Raw genomic sequence first — 26,453 nt, 5'->3', positions numbered from 1 at the left:
TGTCACGCAGCCGCTCCGGTGTCATAACCCATTTGTCAATCGCTCAATACAAATTAAAGGAGCCTGACAACTACCTGTACGGCTAATAACATAACGGCTGCTGGCAGCGTGACAACACACACACACACCACACAACACACACACACCACACACACAACACACACACCACCTAACAATACTTCGCTGACGATTAATTTGTCGGTGTTTCTCAATGTCTTGCAAAAAAGCTTGGGAATATGGAGGAACACACACACACACACACACACACACACACACACACCACACACACACACAACACACACACACACACACACACCCACACACACACACACACACACACACACCACACACCCACACACAACACACACACACACACAACACACACACCCAAAACACACACACTCTAACAATTATCTTCCCTGCGATGATTGTCGTTTATTTTCTCAATGAATGGATTAGTAGTTTTTTTTTTTTTCTCTCGATGTCTTGCAGAAAAGCCTGGGAATATCGAACACACACACACGCACACACACGCACACACACGCGCACACACACACACCCACGCACACCCACGCACACACACGCACACACACCTAACAATTATCTTCCCTGATGGTTATTTCCTCGATGAATGGATTAGCACTTTGTTTTTATCGTTAAAAATCTTTCTATCAATGTTTTCCCAAAAAGTCCCAAGATGACGTCCTCAAAGGTCTCGTTTTGTCCCCGACTCAAAGACATTCAGCTCACTGTCCCAGAGGGGACTAGAAACTAGAAGATATTCACATTTACCAAGCTGGAATCAGAGATGTTGTACTTTCTTTTCATAAAAAGATGACAACTCGAGCCGACGACTTGTGAATGAACGATTTCTCTTCGCAGCCACAGGTGAACCAGGACACCTTCAGACTGGCAGCGAGACGGTGGACGTCTGTCCAGGAGGGACGGACTCCTCGTCCCGTGCGTCTCCCAGACAAACTATTCTGCTTCTCCGTTGCCCGCTGCGTCCAAGGACAATATTTACCCCATGCTGAGACACGTTTTATTTTATTCTAACACCCTTCCCGGGGGAAACAACCCCGGATTTTTGAGGAGTTGAAAATCCAGCAGGGCCCGACACCTCTGTTCATCTTCCTCTCTCTCTTCATCAGTCACAAGCTCGCTTCTCTAACAGGCTTCCTCCGACTGTCACCAGCGCTCAATGTCACGCAAAAAGGCCTGGGAATATGGAGCACGCAAACGCACACACAACACACACGACAAGCACAACCACACACACAAGCACCAATGTCTTGCAAAAAGCCTGGAATATGGCACGCGCACGCACACACACACGCACGCACACGCAAGACACACAAAACACACAATGTCTTGCAAAAAAGCCTGGGAATATGGAGCCCGCACAAGGCACACACACACATACAACATACAACACACACACAGAAACACACACACACACACACAATCTCTCTCACATCACACACACACAAACCTTCTCACACACTGTCTTAAATTCCAGTCGTTTTTGTTTTTTTATTACATGCGCGTATTTACAGTCAAGAAATATTCTTAAATGTTTTCCACACATTAAGTGAGCGTGTTCAACCGAGTGAGACACCTGAGATGGGGTGGGGGGGGTAAGGTGTGTGTGTGTGGTGTGTGTTGGTGTGGTGTGTGTGGTGGGGGGGGTCAAATAAATCAAACTTCATGTCTCCGCCTGACAAATCCACGCTGTCAACTTACGTGGCAACAAACTGCCCCTCTGCTCCGTCACACACTGCGCAACCAAGCGCACCACACACGCAATCTCTCTCACATCACACACACACAACCTCTCACACACACACACACACACACACACACACACACACACACACACACACACACAACACACACACACACACACACCACACACACACACACACACACACACAACACACCACAGTATATGATCACACCACAGAACCACGGCAGAGCCGCAGGGACTAGCATAGTCGACTAATCAGGGGTCTTCAGCGTATTTAAGCCAAGGGCCCTTAACTGAAGAGAGACGGCCCCCCCCCTAGTGACGCTGAGGACCCCCACGGCCCCCAGACCTCCTGTTGAACATCCCTCGACTGATCGACCAGCCGATCCAACAAGTGACACACAACACACTGATTCCAGCGTGTTAAATGTGAATGTCTTCTAGTGTCTTCTCTCCTCTGGGACAGGAAGCTGAATGTCTTTGAGATGGGGACAAAACGAGACATTTGAGGACGTCCTCTTGGGGCTTTTTGGGGACTTTAGTCGACTTTGACTACGCCGAGGGACACATGTCCCCTGTCCACATCGGGGACAATTGCACTCAGGAGGACAGTTCTCCGTCATTACAATCACGTCTTTAAGTTGCTTTCAAATCAACACTTCTAGCCGCAAATCAGCTGTTCTTCGCCCCCCCCCAGCCCCCCCCCGTGAACCCGAGTCAAACTTCCAGAGTTGCCTGAGGATGAATTATGACTTTTGGAAAAACAATATTACCGAGGCTAATTGCTACGATTATCATAATGAGCATCATTAGGAGCGCGTGCAACAGAAGTCGATGTGAAATCGTGGTGACGACAGGTGAGGAACACACACCGCCCCGAGCCGTTTCTCTTCTACAACACCACTCAAGCACATGCCAATCACTTTCTCCTTCCTCCTTTCTCTTTTTTACAAGAGGAACGAAATAGAAATAATCGGTGTGATTTGGGGTATGTGGGGCGGGGGGAGGGGGGGGGGTGTTGTCGTATCGAAATGTCAAAGGAAGCTAATCTCGCAGGATGTTCTCGGCGGTGAATATCAATACGCGGTTTTCAGTAGGTGTGATAAGATGCAGTTCCCTCTTATCAAACCTGTCACAGTAAGAGAGAGAGAGAGAGAGAGAGGGAGGGACGAGGAGAGAGGAGGGAGGAGCAAGAGTAGAGGGAGCAGAGAGAGAGAGAGAGAGAAGAATGCGGGAGAGATAAGGAGAGATAGGAGAGAAAGGGAGTGGAAGAAGAGAGAGAGAGAGAGAGAAGAGAGAGAGAGAGAGAGAGAAGAGAGAGAGAGGGTAGAAGCGGGACGGGGGGAGGAAAGGTGAGGGAGGGGGAGGAGGCGAGAGGGGGGAGGGAGGAAACGGAAGAGGAGGAGAAGAGAGAAAGGAGGAGGGAAGAGGAGAAGAGAGAGAGAGAAAGAGAGAGAGAGGGAGAGAGAGGAGAGAGAGAGAGAAAGAGAGAGAGAGAGGAGAGAGGGAGAGAGAGAGGAGAGAGAGGGAGATTGATCATGATTAGAGCGGTTAGGGGGGATATTGAGGTGGCAGGCGTAACAGGGTCAACTGAGGAGTGTTTTTAAAAAAGGAAAAAAAAGAGAGGAAAGTTGCACAAGTGTGTGTGTGTGCGCGCGTGTGCCTCTTGTGTGTGTGCGCGCGTGTGCCTGTGTGTGGTGGTGTGTGGGTGTGTGGTGTGTGTGTTGTATATAATATATATATTATATATATATGTTGTGTGTGTGGTGTGTGGTGTGTGTGTCTCTGTGTGTATATATATGTGTATGTGTGGTGGTGTATGTCTCTCTCTGCGTGCGTCTGTATGTGTGTGTCTCTTTGGTGTGTGGTGTGTCTCTTTGGTGTGTGTGTGTGTGTGTGTGTGTCTCTTTGCGTGTGTGTGTGTGTGTGTGTCTGTGTGCATGTGTGTGCAAAATGCCTAAATAAAAAGAACTGAATCCATTCCTCGCCTGTTATCAAGACTTGCACCAAGTTTCCAAGTGAACGTCGGCTTCACACAAACCCACACACACACACAACACAACACACACACCACCACACACCCACACACCACACCACACACACACACACCCACACACACACACACACACACAAACAAACACACACACACACACACACAACACACCACACCACACACACACACCACACACAACACACGGAAGAGGAGAAGAAAGAAATGAAAGAAGGGGAAATATGTTAACCGACGCCGTACAAGGACCGTTTCAGGGGACAACTGGGCTGCAGTAGGGCGTGGTCGCGGTATTTTGGTAAAAAAATGAGGGTATTAATTGGACATTTGTCCCTTTATTTGAAGAGGATAGACAGGAAGGTGGGGGATGTCACGCAGCAAAGGGCCACCGGTGGGATTTGAACCCGAACGCTGTAAAGGACTCAGCCTACAGGTGGGAGCTGAGGGTCGCCCTTTAAAAGTGGTTCTTTTCCCAGAATCAACTTTTTTTTTTTAAAAGACTGTCTTTGAGTTGGGGACAAAATGAGACATCTGAAGACGTCATGTGTTGGGACTTTTTGGAAACATGATCCACATTTTCACAATTTTCGGACATTTTAGAGTCCAGAGAACTCATCATTATCCTGAAAATGCTAAAGAAGCTAATAAAGAAGCTAATAAAGAAGCTAACAAGAAGCTAATAAAGAAGCAATCGTTAGCTGCGCGCCTACATCCGTCCACACTGACCCTTGACGTAGCAGCTTTTTAACGTCCACTAGCATCGACTCTTCTGACCACCAGTCCCACACCCCCCCCCCCCCCACCCCCACCCCCCCCCCACCACCCTTCAACTCTCACACAGGTAAGGTAAAAAAACAACCAAGACGCCTCACTTAGGAGTCCTGGGACAAACCTGAACTCTCAACAGAAGCAGCAGATTATTTCTCATATTCAGATTCAGACCTCTACTGCAGTAAAATACATACCACCCTGTACTCTCTCTAAGTCCTGCAATGACAAAGTACTGCAGTAAAAAGTAAAGTAACTAAAGTAAGTAGTGTAACTGGACTAGTAAGGTGGTGGTAGTGAAAAGTAAAAAAAAAAAAAAAGACTGAAAAAGGGACGTAAATGTCAATTTTTTCTCGTTTTTGACCCTTCCCATAAAAAATTGAAAATTAACGCTTTTTTCCCACTTTTTATTGATGTTTTTTTTTTTTTACTTTTCCTTTGCATTGATAATGTTACTGCAGTAAAAAGTAAGGGCAACATGAGGGCAACATGAGGGCAACATGAGGACAACATGAGGACAACATGAGGGCAACATGAGGGCAACATGAGGACAACATGAGGACAACATGAGGGCAAGACTGAGGGCAACATGAGGACAACATGAGGACAACATGAGGGCAACATGAGGGCAAATGAGGGCAAATGAGGACACATGAGGACAACATGGGGACAAAATGAGGGAAGGGGACAACATGGGGACAACATGAGGGCAACATGAGGGCAACATGAGGGCAACATGAGGACAACATGAGGACAACATGAGGACGACATGAGGATGACATGAGGGCAACATGAGGGCAACATGAGGACAACATGAAGACAACATGAAGACAACATGAGGACAACATGAGGGCAACATGAGGGCAACATGAGGACAACATGAGGACAACATGAGGACAACATGGGGACAAAATGAGGACAACATGAGGACAAACTGAGGAACATGAGGGTAAGTACGTACTGGAGGAGATGCAGTTACAATCCGCCGCTGATTATAACACATTTAATTTAAATTTCATGAGGTCTTCAAAATACAAAAATGGTGAATTTTAACAATCTGACAGAACGCTTTGCTTAAAAGTGGAAATAATCGCTGCATAACTCAAAAAACAATCCCTGAGAGCTGAAGAAGACACGAGAGGACAGGTAGAAAAGCATCTCACCTGCAAGAAGAAAATCATAACTCAAATCTACCATGTAGAAAAACTAATTCCTGTGTGTGATTTCAGAGTTATATTTACCAAATAATAATAACCAAAATATCTTCCCTGTTAGTCAATCTTGTGTGGTTTTTAACACCCAATGTCCCCATTTTAAAACTGTTATTACTACTTTTTATTGTTTGTTTTATTTATGGATAATTCCCATTTATATTGGTTGTGTAAAGGAAAAAGGACATAATCATCTTTCACTGCATGGTGTAACGAAGTTCTTTACTGTCTTAAGTCTTTAATTGTTCTGATAAATAACATGTTATCTAACTATTGTACAGTGTCAAAAACTATAATCTCCCCAGTCACAGGAATTACATTAATGCATTTCATGCTAATGACAATGATCTTTTAAGGCCTTTTCTTGACGAGTTACATTTAGTAATATAATGCACTAAGATTTATATTTTAGTGATGTCAGTGCATTATCTGCCCAAAAGACGGCTTGTACACCGGGAGGGATATTTTTACAGCGGGATCCCGGCTCTGCTGGAACCCACTGCGGGCCTAGACTATCTTCAATTATTATGCTATTTTGCTCCCTTCTGTGTGCCTAAGCATCAGATTCAATCTCAAAATCTCCTCCCCCCCCCCCCCAACAAATACACCCTCACCCTTTCTTTCTTCTTTTTTTTCATCTTGCGTGAAGCACTCAAATGAGAAACTGTCAGGAGCGTGATTTGTGCTAACTAGCTATCGACCGCTCCGAGAGCTGCATGCTCGTGTCCATGCAGGGAGGGCTGAGAGGGGGGGGGGGGGGGGAGGAGACAGAAAGGAGATAGAGGAGGGGGGAGAGAGTAGGAGACAGACAGTAGAGAGAAATGAAGGGTAGGGGATAATAAGATGGCCAGGAGGACAGATGAGAGGTAGAAAGGAGAGGGTAGGAGAAAGGAAGAGACAAAAAAAGAGAGAGACGGAAAGGGATAGGAGACAGTAGAGAAAAGGGAAGATAGGGGACTGGAGAAGGAGACCGAAAAGAGAGAGAAAGGAGATGGGAGAGAGAAGGAGAACTAGGGGACGGAAAGAAGAGGAGCAGAGAGGAAAGGAGAGAAGGAAGAGAGAGGAGAGGAGAGGGAGGGAGGAGGAAGAGAGAGAGAGAGCCGAGGCCGAGAGGAGGGGAAGGGAAGCGGAGGGGAAGAGGAAGAGGGAGAGAGAGAGAGGAGGGGCGGGACGAGATAAGAGGGGGGGGGGAGAAGGGAGAAGAGAGAGGAGGAGAGGAAGGAAGGAGAGGACCAGGGAGGACATTAATTAGAGAGAAAGGAGAGGAGGAGAAGGAGATAGGAGATAGGGAGACCTGTAATAGGATGGGGGAGAAAGGAGAGGGAGAGAGAAGAGAAGGAGACAGGAGACGGGAAAAAAAGAGAAGAGAGGAAAGGATGAGAAGAGAAGGGAGAGACAGGAGGAAGGAAGACAGGGAGACATTAATAGAGAGAAAGGAGAGAAGAGGGGGAGAGGGAGGACAGGAGACGAAAGAGAGAGAGAAAGGAAGGAGAAGAGAAGGAACAGAGAGAAGTAATAGGAGGAGAGAAAGGACGAGAAGAGAGAGGAGACAGGAGCAGACTAATGAGAGAAAGGAGAGAAGAGGAGAAGGAGACAGGAGACATGATACGAGAGAGAAAGGAGGAGAAGAGTAGAAGGAGACCAGGAAGGGAGCGACGGAAAGAGAGAGAGGAACGGAGAGAAGAGGAGAGGACAGGGCGACCAGGAGACATTATAGAGAGAAAGGAGAAGGAGAGAGAAGGAGAGGAGAGACAAGGAGAAAGAGGGGAGAGGAGGAGAGAGAGGGAAGAGGAGAGGACAAAAAGAGAGGGAAGGGGAGGGAGAGAAAGGAGGAGAGAAACCAAGAAAAACGAGGGAGAGAAAAGAGAGGGAGAGAGGAAGAGGAGAGGGGAGAGGAAGCGAGAGGAGAGGAAAGCAGAGCCGAGAGAGACAAAAAAGAAAGAAAACAGAGGAGAGAAAAGGGGATGAAAAAGAGGAGAGAGAGAAAAGGAGAGCTGGGGAGGGAGAGACAGAAAGGAGGAGGAAAGAAGGAAGAAAAAAGAGGAGGGGAGAGGGAAGAGAAGGAGGGAAAGGAGCGAGGAGGAGGAAAGGAGAGTGGAAGAAGAGGGGGGGAGAGAGCAAAAGAGAGGAAGAAAAAAAAGAGAGAAGAAGAGAGAGAGAGAGAGAGGAGGGGAAAAAAGGAGAGAGGAGGAGGAAAAAGAGTAATGGAGTAAAAGAGGAGAGGAGGAAAGGAGCGAAGAGAGAGAAGGGGGGACGACGAGGAGGACGAGAAGAGAGAAGGGGAAGGGACAGGAGGAAGGCGGAAGGAAAGAGAGAGAGAAAAGGAGAAGAAAGGGAAAGAGAGAGAGAGAAGGAGACAGGAGGACCTTAATTAGAGGAGGAAAGGAGGAGAGGAAGAGAGGGAGAAAGGAGGAGAAGAGAGAAGGGAGGACAGGAGAGGAGACGGGAAAGAGAGGAAAGGGGAGATTTGAGAGAAGGGGAGCAGAGAGAAGGAGAAGGAGACCATTAATAGGGAGAAATAGAAGATAAGGATTGAAGAGAGAGGAGAAAGGAGACTTAATAGAGAGAAAAGGAGTGCAAGGTGAGAAGGAGACAGGAGACGGAAAAAGAAAAAGCGAGAGAAAGTAAAGAGCGAGAGAAAGGAGAGAGAAGAGAGGAGAAGGAGACAGCGACAGAAGAGGAGGAGAGAATAGGAGGAGGGAAGAGGGAGGAGGGAGGGGAGAAGGAAGGCAGGAGAATTACTAATAGAGATTGAAAGGAGGAGAGAGAAGAGAGAAGGAGGACAGCAGACAGAAAGAGAGAGAGAAAGGAGGGAGAGAGAGAGAAGAGAGAAGGGAGACGGGGAGAGGGGAGACGGAAAGAAAGAGAGGACGCGTACGAGGGAGGGACGGAGGGAAAGAAAGGGGAGAAAGGAAGAGAGAAGGGGAGGAGACAGGAGGAGAGAGAGAGGGAGGAGGGGAGGGGAGAAAGAGAGGGGAGAAGAGGGGAGAGGGGGGAGGGAGCGCGATGAGAAGGAGACAGGCGACATGAGTAATAGAGAGAAAGGAGAGAAAGAGGGAAGGAGAAGGAGAGACGGAAAGAGAGAGAAAGGAGCGAGAAGAGAGAGAAGAGACACAGCAAGACAGAAAGGACGAGAGAGAGAAGGAAAAGGAGAGAAGGAGAGAAGGAGACAGGGGACGGAAGAGAGAGGGGAGAAAGGAGAGAAGAGGAGACAAGAGTAAGGAGACAGGAGACATTAATAGAGAGAAAAGGAGGAGAAGAGAGAGAGAAGGAGAGAGCCGAAGGCGGACAGGAGACGGAAAGATGAGGGAGAAAGGACGAGAAGGGAGAAGGAGACAGGAGCATTATAGAGAGAAAGGAGAGGAGAGAAGAGCGAAGGAGACAGCAGACGAAAGAGAGAGAGAAGGGAGAGGAGGGGAGAGGAAGGAGGACAGGGAGAAAGAAAGAGAGAGGAGAAGGAGACAGCGAGGACAGAGGATAGGGGAGCGGAATGAAGGCAGAAAGGAGACTATTCTGCTTTTAAAGACTGGTGAATTGTAATTCCTTGTAATATTTTTTCATTTTAATAGACGTGAGCTGTCCCCCGGCCCGGAGAGACGGAGCACAGCGAGAGCAACACAGGCCGACGGGAAAATGGGGAACACTAATACTCAACACCATCAAAAGTGATGATTGTTAGTATCATCTCCTGGCCAGCGGGAGGATTCTCTCGCTTCCGTACACATACACGCTCGGGGGTTCAGTTTGCAGTTTTTTTTTTGTATTTAAATGTCATGGGATTAATATAAAAACAATAGGTTTTTTTTTTTTAAATCTATAAATGGGGGAAAGGAAACTATGGAACCCAAAAAGGCCAAAATGTTCAGTTTTGTTGTCACATTTTGTCTTAGCTGAGAGGACTTAATCAGGAGGGATTTGGATCGTTAAAAGTAGCAGGCTTGGTTTTCTTCTGTAGATTATAATATAAATAATAATAATACTAATAATAAATTAAAAAATCAGGGTGGTGTTAGCGTGCTGCTGAATAGAGGTATATGTGAAGTTCCGTACTATGTGGAGGTGCTGGGACAGTGTTAACCCGACACGCTGTTCTCAGTCTCATATAAACAATGCGCAGGGACTCAGGCTCGGCGGTGCGCACCACACCCCCCCCTGCCCACCAAACCACACCCCCCTCATCCCCCCCCCCTCTCGGCAACCGAACTGATCAGAACAAAGAGGCCGAACCATTACAAGCTATCCTCTATTTTACCATCCATCCATTATTCTATAGACCACCAACACACAAACACCCACAACACACCACACCCACCCACCACACACACCACCACACACCACACAACACACAACACACCACAAAACACACACACACCCACACACACACCACAACCACACACAAACACACACAACACACCCACACACACACACCACAACACGGACTTCCAGCGTCCATTCATTGAAATAACTAATGTTTACAAATAAAGACAAAGGAGATATATAAAAGAAATGAAACAATTAAATGAAAGCAACAGTCCTCACCCCCATGTCATGAATTCTGCAATTATACAATAATGCACACAAGGTCGTTTGATACTCAGTTTTAAAATCATATTTTTTTATCCAACATTATAGAAAAACAGCAATATTAGAAAATAATTTACCTTCAGAATCATATTGTAATATGGTTATCGGGGAAGGATTAGTAGAGAGGAAGAATTAGGAAGAACCAACGGGTCCGCAGCAACCGTGACAGTTAAATGATTTATCTGCATTTTGATTAGCTATAAAACCATAAAAAAAAATGAAAGAACTCGTTGGATCCCATAAAGGTCACAATGAAAGAAACTGGCCCTCTGTTGCCTTTGGGCCACAACATTTACATTCTAGAAACTTGGTTTGTACAAACTCCTAAATATAAAAAAAAAAAAAAAAAAATATTGAACACTCATAATACTAAGAATATTAATCCAGATAATGAAATCATTTCAAACAGTGCCACCAACAAGAGGCAATACAAGGCATTTTAAAATAATTGCCAAAATAGTCAAACACACAGTTGGAAAAATAGTGCTATTAGAAGATTTTAAATTAAATTTAAACGTGAAATGGCTGTATTTATGCACCGTGATCATGTAATCCTCAAATTCCTGTCGTGCCAATGATAAAAAAAAAAAAAAAAAAAAAAAAAAAAAAAAAAAATCAATCCGCCGCTATTATCCCAGGGTGAAAATGACAAAACAAAACTAGCGAGGGAAACCCCGCTGTGCACGCATATCCTCAAAAAAGCCATTATCTCTCGATGTAGCGCTCGCACTGAAAAACGAGATAAAGAACCCGGGAAATGTTGACTTGCCGGGGGCTGTCTTTAAGAGAGCCTCCACAACGAAGAGTATGGAACACATGAGGTTTGCTTGTGTTCAGTCAGATCTAGCCTGATTTCGTTTTGTTCTCTTTTTTTTTTCTTTACATTGTCAATGTGACCCATTTTTTAGCATTATCAATCTGATTTTTTTTTTTTTCTTTAAATACTTGAATGGGGGCCACCGTTAGCGATCTTTCACCTAAAGACGGACGCTCTAAAAATTCAAAGGCCCCGTAGTAGAACAGGAGGACGGCCGCCGTCGGAACGCACAATGTGGAACAAAAGTCCATTATAAGCGTTACAAAAAAGATTCTACTATTATGAATGGCTGTACACTGCACTTCAGACCAAAAAGCATTTTACGACTTTATTGAGGACAATTGTGATGAGGAGTCGATTGAGGAAGGGAGACAGAAACAGTGGAATTAAAAAGGGTTATTTTTTACCTTCTTGCGTTGTTTTGGATCTTATTTTTTATCCCATGGTCACATTGGCGTGTAATCCTCCGACCCGTTCCTTCATGCCTTGTCACCGGGCAGTACCAGGTGGAGTGATTGCTCTGGACATGAGGGTGTCAAGGACAATAGTGCCATTGAGCCCTTCCCAGTATCCGGGCTGAAGCTCGCAACCATTGTCTCGTCTGTGACGGACAGGAGCCGTTCATTTTTGCATTTTTCATGGGACAGGGGCTGAGGCATGGAGATGCTGCTCTGCTGGCGCTGTAGGCTGGATCTGGGCATGCAGGATCTCCAGAGGGTGGATTTCATCCGGACAGAGGGCTGGATGGTGTGCGTACCGCTCCACCCCGGGAGTGCACGGTGGCTCACCCGCCGGAACCAAACAGCCAGCGACTGAGTCCGTAGCTGTCGGCGTCGAGTTAGTGTGATTGGTTAATGCCCATGCCTAGGGGGTTCTGTCAACTTATCAACCGTGCTCGCTCCTTTGCATTTTGGGCGAGCGGTGACCATAGGGCATGACGATAGGGCTTGTTGGCCACGGGCACCCGCAGCGTCCGAGGTGGAGGAGACTGTCCTCGTTGCCTAAGGGTGCTGATACGTCGTCAGGGAACAAATCCACTCGAGGAGCGAGCTGCTGTCAGGATTGGCCGAACTTTGATGCCACTGTCCAAGAAAGACTAAGGGTCGCCTGTCCCCAAACATTAGGTGCATCCTTTCCCCCAAGGGAAAAACAAAACATGGGGGGGGGTGGGGGGAGGGGGGGCGGTGACGGGAGGTGTTTCTCATGGGGGCGTGACCCACAACCCTTCCCCAAAGCCACGATGTAGGGGGGCCTGCTGGCCTGGACTTACACCAGGGTTCCCATGTCAGGGGAAAAAAAATTCCAGGTACAGTGTCCGATGTATCTTTTATCATCCCTCTCCCTCTCCCGTCCTGTGTTGCCTTCCCCTCACCTGAAAGGGGTAGCCGTCATGTTGTAGTTGGGGAGAGGGCACTGATTCCCTGCAACGGGCTGGCTTTTTTTGACTCTCGGAGGATTCTGAGTTGCTATTCCGGTGACAGGCATCGGGCTGTCTGGGAAGCGCTGCTTGAAGAATATTCACTACAGCACGGCCAGTCCCATTCGACGTGCTGCGATTATGTCCTGCCCGTCTGACCAGTTTCGTTTGCTCTTGGTTCTTCCGTTGAATGTTACGTTAAGATTGGGGGGCCCCTAGGGCTAGCGATAATGTTCTGGCAGCCGTGGAAGAGCCGCCAGGCAGCTCTGGCCGTGAAACACTGTCTTTCGGATGGTGTGCTGAATGTGTTCACGAGGGGGACAGAGCCCCCAGCTTACTAACCGACGACGATGGCTGGAGGAACCCGACTGAGGAGGGTTAAGCTCCCCGGTGAGGTGTTCACCACTGGGGAAGCACTGTGGCCGCCCCTGACGGTACTCCCTCCATAGGGGAAAGTTGGATGTGTACAAGGGGAGGTGACGGGGAAGGTCGCCGGTCGCCTCTCCGCCGGTGCATTCGGATGCCCCGTCCCCGCTCAGGGAGATGCATTTGAGAGAATGTTGCCCCCGTTGAATTGTGGAGTGAATGCCCGGGGAGGGAGCAGAGCTGCACAGTGAGCAGTATCATGGTATATCATTGGGCTCCGAATGCCCATGAAGGGGACTAAACATCATCCCGGCACAGTTCGATGCAGCCCATGTCGCTAGGCCCAACTCATTACCCGCTCCACCCCATACGCCGTGAAATCATCTCCCCGGTGGGGGGACCCCTGGAACAGGGAGTTTCCGAGCTACATTAGGATTGAGTCCTCAATGCTTCATCCTGCGGCAGTCTCCTGTCCAAGTGGGGTTGAGGCAGATCCCCACGGGGCCACCGGATCCATTGGGCAGGGGGCACGTCGCCACGTCGGGACACAGCTGCTGCAGAAATGGGCTTGACTGCATCCTCGGTGCTGGTTGCGAGAGGCCATTGTCCGGATTCACATGGTTGCGTTCTGGCCGCTGCTGCAGGATGACTGCTCAGGCCCGGGTTGTGCTGCAGCGACATGGGGGGAAACTTCATCCAGGTGGGGTGAACTCTCCAGACAGGACGGGGTAGCGGTAGAGTGGAGAGAGTGTTTTCATCCCACACCCAGGAACACCAGCTTCACCGCCATGGTGCATGGGAAAGGTTCAAACCTCGGCCTTTAGCCATGTTCATTAGGGGAAGAGTCAAGTGGTGCAAGACCTGGTAGGGGAGCTGGCTGGAGGGGGGAGGAGGGGTTGTTGATATTATAACATGGGGTACCCTAGGGGTGCAGACCCCTATTTTCCAGTCTCGTGAATGGGTATTAAACTGGTGTGTGGCCAGGCATCAGGACCCATTACGCTCAGAATGTTGGGGTTATGGAGCATGGTCAGCCTGAGGGGGTCGTGGGAGGCCAGGGGGGCATGAATTATCGCTATGGCTATCACCTGCAAGACGTTGTGTTGCTGCTGCTGGCATGAGAGAAGTTTACGTTGACCCACGGCTCCATTCCCATGGGCACCTCCGGCCGTTTCCAAAACGCTCAAAAAAAAAACTCAATGATGAGGCTGTGGGGATGCGGAAGGAGGTGGTGGCCTTGGAGATGCCGGCATACGGTTGTCCGTGGCATGCCGGGGTTCCCTGGGAATTACCACGGGAACCGGCCCTCCCCGTCACAAAAGGGGGCGCAATGGAAGATTCTGTATGACGGGGGGAAAATAATGTACATCAAATGTCCAGATTGGAGCCTCACTTGGGAAGTTTACTTAATCCGTGACAGCACCCTGGTTGGGCATGCGCAGATTCTCAAGCCGGAGAATCTAGGCAGGAGGATGAGGGGGAAGGCGAAGGCAGGGAGGATGTGCTGCTCTGTGGGCGAACTGGCCATGGGGAGACAGGGAGCGGGGACTGCGTGGCGCCACTGGTGGCCCGTGATGTGAAAGTCAGGTACTGTTACCGGCCGCTGTGCTGCTGCCTGCTGCTGTGCGCTGCTGGGAAAGCCGTCCCTGGCCTGCCCCTCAGCGAGAGGCTAAATACGCTCAAAGCCCGCTGTGTCCCCATGCCATTGTTGTTGTAGCATTAGCCTGCCACCATGCAGGCAGGATGAGCCCGGCTCCGGGCCTCCAAAACTTACACTGAAATGAGGGTGGGCTTGGTGGGGGTGGGGTGATGGCCGTGAGGATGTCCTTGATGAGGGTTGTTGGTTGTCTAAAAACCATTGCATGGGTACTTGCCTTGCAGATGCTGATGGAGCCGCTGCCGGCCCCGTGCATTGTTGTTCGAGTGGCCCCCGCGGGTGGAAGCCCCCGTACTGCTTCAGTTCATGTTCAGCATTGGCCCGAGAATGTCGCTCGTTCAGCGGGCCATGCGGGCTCCACGGCCCCCGGCGGGCCTACGCGTGTGAAAAACGGGCCTTTATAATGCGAGCCCATGTTTAGCCTCGGTTGGTTTATGTTTTCTCATGACTGGCAAGGGTTTCTGCTATTATCCTGAGAACCAAACTGCTCCCCCCCCCAAACATACAATCCCTGCCAAAATCAATCCCACCATGACGGCGTTTGCCAGACCATCGGTCTGTTTATTTCCGTCTGTCCCCAAAAGGAAAACAAAAAGGAAGATAGGCTATACAAGAACTAAGTCAAATTGTTGTTATCAGCGTACATAATTCTTGAATGTTAAAACTCACCAAAAAGTTACTCATTGCTTATCACTTTTTTTTTTTTTTTTACTTCTCTAAGGCGACGAGAGGAGAGAAGCTATGAGGACACGACTGAGTCCAATCGTCACGTAAACTGTGTCCTGTTCCCGGTATTATATTCGTGCACTTAACTGCTCTTGTATTTGTCTTCGACTAAGGCAAACAAATACAAACATGGTATTACTTGCTGCACGGAAGACTCTACCCAGTAAGTTCCAAAGTTTTTCTGTGCGCATTTCCTTCAAAGGCCACAAAATCATGTCGCCCAAAAAAAAAACTAAAAATCCCAAAAGGAGGCGCAGAATTGGAGGGTCAAAAAAGAACAATTTTTGTTAACTAATGTCATTATCAGTCCAATGTCACTGTTACCACAGCGACTTTTTTTTTTTGATAAGTCCCACTACTTGAAACAGAAAAGAAAAAAAGTCCAATTGGAGCCGTTTGGTTCAAAACTGTCTTTGTAGATTGGAGTAGAGAAAAATTATCTTTTAATTAAATGCTGCCACCACTGATGTCCCTTCAAATCTCGTGTGGCAGCACGTAGCCCAAAGTCAGTGGGTAGTCCACAAACGACGGGGCTCCAACCCTGCAGGCACCGGGAACGGAGCGTCCGTTTGCGCGCGGGTGCACGTACCACTCGCATACCCGCAATGACCAGACCCCCGTAGCGGTTGACGCATCCTCCACCGCTCGCGTTCAGGGTCTGCATGTGAAAGCGCCTTGTTTTCTTTAATCCTTCAATGCGTTTCGCTCTCCAAAAAGTGTTGCGGGTGCCCTCCGTGCACCGCGCCGTGCCGTGCCGTGCCGGCCTGGTGTGGTCTGAGTGCAAACTTGGGAGCGAATTAACGAGACACATACACCGCTCTGCCCCCTTCTCGGCGCGTGTGAGATAAACGCGTCCGGAGGAGCCGCAAACAAGTTTTGATTTTCTGCAGCCGCTTCCATCCGAGCTCTCACCAATCAGGACGGACCTGAGAAAGCTTCGGGGGCGGGACTACGCTTTTAAGGTGTCCGTGAGAGTACTGGTGAAAAGCAGGGTTTAGAAGTGACTTTCGACTTAAAAATTAGTGTTTTCACACTTTAAACCCAATTTACAGTTAGATAGACCGACAGACAAGACAGCACAGACGACAGACGAACAGACAGACAGACAGAGACAGCACGATAGATAATAGGATAAGATAGTTCAGCAGTGGCCAAAAGTGAATGAAAATAAAAAAAAGGACTAATAGCTAAAAGAAAAATCTGATAAAAAATCAATAAAATAGACATGTTTTTTAGTAGACTAACTGGTTTTCTATTTTTTCCCAAAGGAATCGTGATCTGTTTATGGAATAAAAAACGAGCTTATACGTGAAATTTCAGCTATCTCTTTTTGGTTGCTTGAGCTTCTTCGCAATAAACAACACTTTTCGTATTAGCCCTGTGCACATGCTGTTTTGTACTTTGGCTTCCCTGCACATACTAGCAACGCTGCACCATAACCTTCAGTACCCTTTTCCTTTCCTCTCTTATTGTTTAAAAACACGTCATATCTGCTATTTGATTGTATAATTTCCTTTCCTTGAATGGCACCATCCACCAAGGCAATAAACCATTTTCTGATTCTGCAATTCCTGCTATAAACCGGTGTGCACGGCGAACACAATTTGAGTTGATGAGCTTTAGAACATGCAAATGCAAATCCCATTTCTACACTCAATCATGGGTTTTTCTTAACCTTTTTGCCTTCGGGTCGAACACTCCCAACCTGCGTTTCACACAGCAGGAAGAACTCCCAGAATAACGGTCATTTTGTCCCAGTAAAGTGTGACTTTTTCTTTTTGACCCGCTTAAGCGCACACATGATGCATGTAACACGGTTCTCAGTGTGAAAAAACTATCAAATTGTTATCAAAAAGGCCAAAACGGCTCGGGGACTTGGCATCATAGTATGTCACCTAGTGCCCTACATATGCGGGCTGATATTGATACAAAAAGACAGAAATTAGACGATATCATAAATGTGCCCACATCTTTTATTGTGTTTGTGTGTTGTGGGTGTCGTTGTGGCTGTTGTGTGTGGTGTGCGTGTGTGTGTGTCTGTTGGTTGTGTTTTGTGTGTGTGTGTGTGTGTTGTGCAGCCCGGAAGGGGGGAACAAATCATCCTTAAAGACCATCTGAACTATATCATGTGGATGATATGGCTATGGTTTCCAAATAACAATAACATTGTCTGAGTAATATATTTAGAAGAGAAAGAAAAAAAATGCGCACCGCCAATCGGAGAATTTAGCTTCTAGGTCCTGATTAGCTGTGGGCCGCAACCGTCCAAGGTTTGGGTAAACGGAGCGTTGGCCAATAAAATAAGATACATGACATTATTCAAATATAGCTTTATCATCATTATCATGTGAGTTTGAGACCAAGGTCCAAACATGTCAGTAGAGTATCTCAATAATGGTGTGCGGTCTAATAAGAAGACAGATGTCCTGTCTTTCTGATATAGCCAAATCCATTCAACAGTGTCTTAAGTTGTTTGGAGCTCGAAAACAGGAGTTTTCTCTCTTCCTCTACTCTCTCTTTTTTGCTTTGGTGTATTTATCTAAGCATTGGGACAATTTTTTCGGCGACACCTTGGATCTTTCTTGCACTCATTTTTTCTCTTCATGTGTAAAAGTAAACCCCAAAGAACACAAATATTACGATGATTGTCGGTACACCTAACCAGGTAGTGCGTGCGGGGGGGGCGGGGGGGGGGGGGGGGGGTGTTTAGGCGGGCTGCGTTTAGGTGGTGAGGCTGCGGAGATTACCACAGCTCTGTTATAAACTGAACTAAAAGGAGAACGTGGGAATAATCAACGCTACACACGTCCCTTCTCCACTAGGATGTGTTTTCTTGGGTGAAATGGAGACTCCAGATCCTCCTCTTCTAAGTTTGGACGGTGCACGGGCATTAGGTAGAAGAAGGTTCAAGACAGCACGGGAGCTTGCGTGCGGTGGGGGGGCGAGGGGGAGGGAAGGGAAATGAGAGGGTGTTTTACCAACGACACAGTGCCACCTAGTTGCGCTCAAGCTCCACCACGCACTCAGACTGGTTTCCACATGTGATATGAGGCACTGAGGTCACAGATTGGTCATGCTGCAAATATAAACTAATAATAATAATCATATAATAAATATATGCTTAAGTATGAATCAAAGCAAGAAAAAAAAAAAAAAAAAAAAAGAATCTAATTTGTGGGTTAATGAATCATATACATTACCGTTGAGTGCAGGCCAAACGTTTGCACACCCCTCTGAGTTCAGTGCACTTCTTTATTTTCAGATTGTTGTATTATTTTTGGGGCCTTTTCCACGTTTAATTTGACAAGATTGGGGGGGGGGGAGGAGGGGGGGAAGACATGTTAGGAGTTTGACCTGGCAGAGTTGAACCCTGGACCTGCTTCGAGGCCATTAAAACCTTCAAGTATTATATGTACTGAATATATACTGAATAAAGAAGATTTAAATTCTTTGGGTTGAAGTTTATAAGAAGGACCAATCTTTTGGGGGGGCAGTGCTCCGTATTCGTAGGGGATTGGCTGGGAAACTACGCAGGGTTGCGGTTCAAGTCACTTATGGACCAAAAGGTGCACTTGAACCCCCTCGCAGTTGCAGTTGGCAGCCCCCCCCTAGCTCCGTGACATCCCTCGTTTAGGGTGTGTGTAATAAGGAGTGTCAGATCATTAAACGTATATTTCTATTATTACAACTTATAAGAACTATCCATGCTCAAGCTTTTCTGTTTTATTATGAATCAATGAAAAAAACCGGCCAATGACTGAATCCTGTTATTTTACAGATTAAATGAAACCAAACTAAAATGCTAATATATTGTTGGTAGATGTGATAACAATTTAACCCTTTAGGTTCATTCTAGCATTAACTACCGGGGTTTTTTTTAACCTGGACCCTATTTTCCGGGTTTGGGTCTGAGTGCACGTGGGTGGGGGGGGGGGGGGGGGGGGGGGGGACAAGTCAATGGGGAGTCAATAGGAAAAACTGTCCAGTTTGTAGTTACCTTCACGAACTGTGGTCTTTTTGCTGCTGACCAGTCTCAGATTATTATTATGTTTTTTATGGATTTTCAAGGGAAATAAGGGTTATTGTTTTAATTTTCACCCCACAACCCGCCAATAATGAGTGTGCAGGTGAACTGCACGGAAATATTGTCACTTGTGACATTAAGATAATGAATGTACAATTAAATGAAAAGAATATAAATGTTCCAGAGCAGCCGGGGTTGTTGTGTCAGAGCCTTATAATATTTTAAAATGTTTTGTGCTGTATATTAGCGTCATACACTCGTAATATAATAGCCTTAAATTATCTGTAAGTAACAGGTGTATGACTGAGATTTAACAGAATTGTCCTTGTGTACGTGATCACAGCTAGATTTCTGTATTGAAATATGAACAGAGAGTGTGTTTTTGTTACCATTGGACACAGTTATTTAACTTAAAAAATTCTGTTTTTATTTTTTTTTTGGGTTGTGTCTATTATCTCCCAGGTTTGCCATAAAGAGCTAGGTCTAGACCGGACTCTGGGATGTTATTTATTCCCAGGTCTTTATAAAAGAGCAGGTCTAGACCAGGACTCTGGGATGTCTTTATTACAAGGTCTTTCATAAAGAGAAGGTCTGAACGGACTCATGCGGGTGAGTTTATTCCAGGTCTTCCATAAAGCGCAGGTAGACCAGGCTCTGGGAGTTATTTAATCTCCTAGGGTCTTCTCCATAAAGAGAAGTCTAGACAGGACTTGGGAGTTATTTATCTCCAGGTCTTCCATTAAAGAGGGCAGGTCAGACCCGGGAAGCAGGGATGTTATTTATCTCCATGGTCTTTCCATAAAGGAGAGGTCGTAGGACCAGGACCTCATGGGATTTATTTAGCTCCGGTTTTCCATAAAGAGAGGTGACAGGAATCTGGGATGGGGGTTGGTCATGTTGTCAATGGAGTTTTGTAAGGGGTGGTTGGCGATTAATTACACCAATTGAAACTAATGGATTCATCTTGCAGCTCTCCAGACTGATGGGCTCTTGTTTGGGTTACCTTTACTGGCACGTTTTTTCTATAAGGTGACATTTGACACAGTCATGAACAGTAAACCTCTATCTAACCCCACACACACACACACACACACACACACACACACACACACACACACACACACGGGAAGAGGAGAAGAAATGAAAGAAGGGGAAATATGTTAACCGACGCCGTACAAGGACCGTTTACAGAGGGACAACTGGGCCTGCAGTAGGGCGTGGGTCGCGGTATTTTGGTAAAAAATGAGGTTATTAATTGGACATTTGTCCCTTTATTTGAAGAGGATAGACAGGAAAGGTGGGGGATGTCACGCAGCAAAGGGCCACAGGTGGGATTTGAACCCGAACCGCTGTAAAGGACTCAGCCTACAGGTGGGAGCTAGAGGTCGCCCCTTTAAAAGTGGTTCTTTTCCCCAGAATCAACTTTTTTTTTTAAAAGACTGTCTTTGAGTTGGGGACAAAATGAGACATCTGAAGACGTCATGTGTTGGGACTTTTTGGGAAACACTGATCCACATTTTTCACAATTTTCGGACATTTTAGAGTCCAGAGAACTCATCCATTCATCCTGAAAATGCTAAAGAAGCTAATAAAGAAGCTAATAAAGAAGCTAACAAAGAAGCTAATAAAGAAGCTAATCGTTAGCTGCAGCCCTACATCCGTCCACACTGACCCTTGACGTAGCAGCTTTTTTAACGTCCACTAGCATCGACTCTTCTGCACCACCCACGTCCACGTCCACACCCCCCCCCACCTCCCCCCCCCCAACACCCTTCAACTTCCACAGTTAAGGTAAAAAAACAACCAGACGCCCTCACTTAGGAGTCCTCGGGACAAAACCTGAACTCTCAACAGAAGCAGATTATTTCTCATATTCAGATTCAGATCCCTACTGCAGTAAACGTACTAATCCACCTGCTACTTCTCTAAGTCCTGCAATGACAAAGTTACTCAGTAAAAGTAAAGTAACTAAAGTAAGTAGTAACTGGTAACTAGTAAGGTGGTGGTAGTGAAAAGTAAAAAAAAAAAAAGGACTGAAAAAGGGACGTAAATGTCAAATTTTCTCCGTTTTTGACCCTTCCCATAAAAAATTGAAAATTAACGCTTTTTCCCACTTTTTATTGATGTTTTTTTTTTTTTTACTTTTCCTTTCATTGATAATGTTACTGCAGTAAAAAGTAAGGGCACATGAGGGCAACATGAGGAGCAACATGAGGACAACATGAGGACAACATGAGAGGCAACATGAGGGCAACAACATGAGGCAACATGGGAAAACATGAGGCAAGATGAGGGCAACATGAGGACAACATGAGGACAACATGAGGGCAACATGAGGGCAAACATGAGGGCAAATGAGGACAACATGAGGACAACATGAGGACCAACATGAGGGCAACATGGGGACACATGGGGACAACTGAGGGCAACATGAGGCAACATGAGGGCAACATGAGGAAAACATGAGGACAACATGAGGACGACATGAGGATGACATGAGGGCACATGGGGAACATGAGGACAACATGAGACAACATGAGACAACATGAGACAACATGAGGCAACTGAGGGAACATGAGGGCAACATGAGGACAACATGAGGACAAATATGGGACAACATGAGGACAACATGAGGACAACATGAGGACAACATGAGGGTTAAGTACAGTACTGGAGTAGATGCACGTTACAATCCGCCGCTGATTATAACACATTTAATTTAAATTTCATGAGGTCTTCAAAATACAAAATGGTGAATTTTAACAATCTGACAGAACGCTTATTGCTTAAAAGTGGAAATAATCGCTGCATAACTCAACAACAACACTCCTGAGAGCTGAAGAAGACACGAGAGGACAGGTAGAAAAGCATCTCACCTGCAAGAAGAAAATCATAACTCAAATCTACCACTGTAGAAAACTAATTTCTCTGTGTGTATTTCAGATTTATATTTAACCAATATATATAACCAAAATATCTTCCCTGGTTATGTCAATCTTGTGTGTTTTTAACACCCAATGTCCCCATTTTAAAACTGTTTATTACTACTTTTTATTGTTTGTTTTATCTTTATTGGATAATTCCCATTATTATATTGGTTGTGTAAAGAAAACGGACATAATCATCTTTTCACTGCATGGTGTAACGAAGTCTTTACTGTCTTAAGTCTTTAATTGTTCTGATAAATAACATGTTATCTCAACTTATTGTAAGTGTCAAAAACTATAATCTCCCCCAGTCACAGGAATTACATTAATGCATTTCATGCTAATGACAATGATCTTTTAAGGCCTTTTCTTGCCCGAGTTACATTTAGTTAATATTAATGCACTAATGATTTATATTTTAAGTGAGTGTCAGTGCATTATCTGCCCAAAAGACGGGCTTGTACACAGGGAGGGATATTTTTTACAGCGGGATCCCGGCTCTGCTGGAACTCCACTGCGGGCTATGACTTATCTTCAATTATTATGCTATTTTGCTCCCTTCTGTGTAGCCTAAGCATCAGATTCAATCTCAAAATCTCCTCCCCCCCCCCCCCCAACAAATACACCCCTCCACCCTTTTTCTTCTTCTTTTTTTTCATCTTTGCTGTCTGAAGCACTCAAATGAGAAACTGTCAGGAGCCGTGATTTGTGCTAATAAATAGCTATCGATAGCTCCAGAGCTGCATGCCTCGGTCCATGCAGGGAGGGCTGAGAGGGGGGGGGGGGGGGGAGGAGACAGAAAGGAGAAAGGAGGGAGGGGAGAGTAGGAGACAGAAAGAGAGAGAAATGAGAGGGTAGGGGAGATAAAGAGGCAGGAGACAGAATGAGAGGTAGAAAGGAGAGGGTAGGAGAAAGAGAAGGAGACAGAAAAAGAGAGAGAAGGAAAGGAGAATAGGAGACAGGAGAGATAAAGGAGAAGATAGGGGAGAGAAGGAGACCGAAAGAGAGAAAGGAGATGGGAGAGAGAAGGAGACAGGGACGGAAAGAGAGAGAGAGAAAGGAGAGAAGAGAGAAGGAGACAGGATGACATTAATAGAGAGAAGGAGAGGAAGGCAGGAGATAGTGAGACTTAATATAGAGAAAGCGAGCGAGAGAGAAGGAGACAGGTACGGAAAGAGAGAGAGAAGCGAGAGAAGAGCACAGGCTAGAAATAATAGAGAGACGAGACGAGAAGAGAGAGAAGGAGGAGAAGAGACGGCGACATAGAGAGAGAGAAAAGCTGAGAGACGAAGAGGTAGATAGGAGACAGGAGACATTAATAAGAGAAGGAGAGAAGAGAGAAGGAACGGAGACATTAATAGAGAGACCAGAGAAGAAGAGAGAGTAGAAGGAGACAAGAGGAATAAGAGAGGCAAGTACAGAGACTTATAGAGAGAAGGTAGAGGAGAGAAGGAGACAGTAGACGAAGATAGGAAGAGAGATAGAGAAGTAGACAGGAGAGAGAAAGAGAGAGAAGAGAGAAGGAGTATACAGGAACAGTAATAGAGAGAAAGCGCGACTGAGAAGAAGAGTATCAGGAGACCGAAGAGAGAGGAGGAGAAGAGGAGAGGCTAAAGAGCAGAGGAAGAAGAGAGAGAGGAAATAAAAGGAGAGAGGAAGGTACCAGGGAAGGAGAAAAGAGAGAGAAAGGAGGATACGAGAGAAGAGACAGGAGACAGATTAAAGAGAGGAAGAAGAAGAGAGAAGGAGACAGAGAGACGACATAGGAGAAAGGAGAGAAGAGCAGAAGGAGAACATCAAACGAGAGACATTAAGAGAGCAAGAGAAAGGAGCCATGTACGAGTGATAGAAGGATAGAAGATGACAGGACACGAGACATTAATTAGAGAGAAAGGAGGAGAGAAAGAGCAAGGGAAGTAGGAACGGAAAGAGGAGAGAAAGGAGAGAAGCGATAGGACATGGAGACAGAGAGAGAGGAGAAAGGGAAGAAAGGAATGAGACAGGAGACGAATAATAGAGAGAAAGTCGAGAGAAACGAGAAGGAGAACGCAGACAGAAAGATGCGCAGAGACAAGGAGAGAGCAGTACGAAGGAGACAGTGAGACGGAAAGAGGAGAGAACAGGAGCGAGAAGAAGGAGACAGGCGACAGTTAATAGAGTAGAAAGGAGCAGAAAAGAGAGAAGGAACTAAGGAGACGCCGAATAAGAAGAGAGAAAGGACGAAGAGAGGAGAAGGAGACAGCAGACAGAAAGAGAGAGAGAAAGGAGAGAAGAGAGAAGGAGACAGGAGACGGAAAGAGAGAGAGAAAGGAGAGAAGAGAGAAGGAGACAGGAGACATTAATTAGGGAGAAGGAGAGAAGAAGAAGGGACAGGCAGACGGAAAAGAGAGAGAGAAAAGCGAGAAGAAGGAGACAGCCGAGACAGTAATAGAGGAGAAAGCGAGAAGCGAGCAGCAGAAGGAGACAGCAGACAGAAAGAGAGAGAGAAAGGAGAGGAGAGAGAAGGAGACAGCAGCAGACAGAAAGAGAGAGAGAAGGAGACAGGAGACAGAGCAGGGGAGAGGAAATGAAGGCAGAAATGAGACTATTCTGCTTTTAAATACCTGGTGATATTGTAATTCCTTTTTAATATTTTTTTCATTTTTAATAGAGTGAGCTGTCCCCCGGCCCGGAGCGACGGAGCAGCGAGAGCAACAGGCCGACGGGAAACTCATCAATCAACATCAAAAGTGATGATGTTACGTATCATCTCCTGGCATCGGGACGGTTCTCTCGCTTCCTTACACCACTACACGCTCGGGTTCAGTTTGCAGTTTTTTGTATTTAAATGTCATGTGAATTAATAAAACTCCATAGCTTTTTTTTTTTTTTTTAAATCTATAAATGGGGAAGGAAACTATGGGAACAAAAAGGCCAAAATGTTCAGTGTTGTTGTCATTTTGTCTTAGCTGAGAGGACTTAATCAGGAGGATTCTGGATCACGTTCAACTGTAGCATGCTTGGTTTTCTTCTGTAGATTTATAATAATAATAATAATAATAATAATAATAAAATTAAAAAATCAGGGTGGTGTTAGCGTGCTGAATCAGAGTTATATGTTAAGTTCCAGTACTCTGTGGAGGTGCTGGGATCAGTGTTAACCCGACACGCTGTGCTCAGTCTCATATAAACCAATGCGCGTGGACTCAGGTGGCGGTGCGCACCCCCCCCCCCCCCCCCCCCCCACCCCCCCCACCACCACCACCCCCCCCCCCCTCCCTCCCCCCCTCTCTGCACCCGCACTGATCAGAACAAAGAGGCGCACCCTACAGATATCTATTTTACCCATCCATCCATTATTATATAGACACACACACACCACCACACCAACCACACACACACACCACCACACACACACACACACACACACACACCCACACACACACACACACACACACACACACACACACACACACACACACACACACACACCACACACACACACACACGGCCTTCCAGCGTCCATCATTTGGAAATAACTAATGTACAAATCAGAACAAAGAGTATATAAAAAGAAATGACCAATTAAATGAAAGCAACATATCCTCACACACCATGCCTGATTCTGCAAATTATACAATAATGCACACAAGGTGTTTGATACTCAGTTTAAAATGCATATAATCCAACATTATAGAAAAACAGCAATATAGAAATAATTTACTCAGAATAATATTGTAATACTGGATTATCGAGATTAGTAGAGTAGGAAGAATTAGAAGAACCAACGGGTCCGCAGCAACGTGACAGTAAAATGATTTATCTGCATTTTGATTTAGATATAAAACCATAAAAAACAAATTAAAGAACTAGTTGATCCCATAAAGATACACACTGAAAGAAACTGCCTCTGTGCCTTTGGGCCACAACATTTACATTTTTCTTAAGAAACTTGGTTTTGTACAAACTCCTAAATTATAAAAAAAAAAAAAAAAAAATATTTGAACACTACATAATTAATAATAATATTAATGCATGATAATGAAACATTTCAAAGTGACAAAAGAGGCAATAAAGCATTTAAATAAATTGCCAACAATAGTCAAACACAGTTGGAAAAATAGTGGGCTATTAGAAGATTTCTAAATTAACTTTAAAGTGAATGGCTGTATTTATTTCACCGTGATATGTAATCCTCAAATTCCTGTCGTGCCAATGTAAA

General features: G+C 46.0%; 1 protein-coding gene across 1 annotated transcript in view; it reads right to left on the bottom strand.

The window, feature by feature from the left end:
* The window catches only part of mn1b (meningioma 1b), a 48,223-nt gene that overhangs the window by 16,532 nt on the left and 5,238 nt on the right, over window positions 1-26,453 (bottom strand). The window lies entirely within an intron of this gene.

Source organism: Etheostoma spectabile, unplaced genomic scaffold (genome assembly GCF_008692095.1).
Source record: "Etheostoma spectabile isolate EspeVRDwgs_2016 unplaced genomic scaffold, UIUC_Espe_1.0 scaffold310, whole genome shotgun sequence".
Lineage (NCBI taxonomy): Eukaryota > Metazoa > Chordata > Actinopteri > Perciformes > Percidae > Etheostoma > Etheostoma spectabile.
This window is presented reverse-complemented; position numbering and strand designations above follow the sequence as displayed.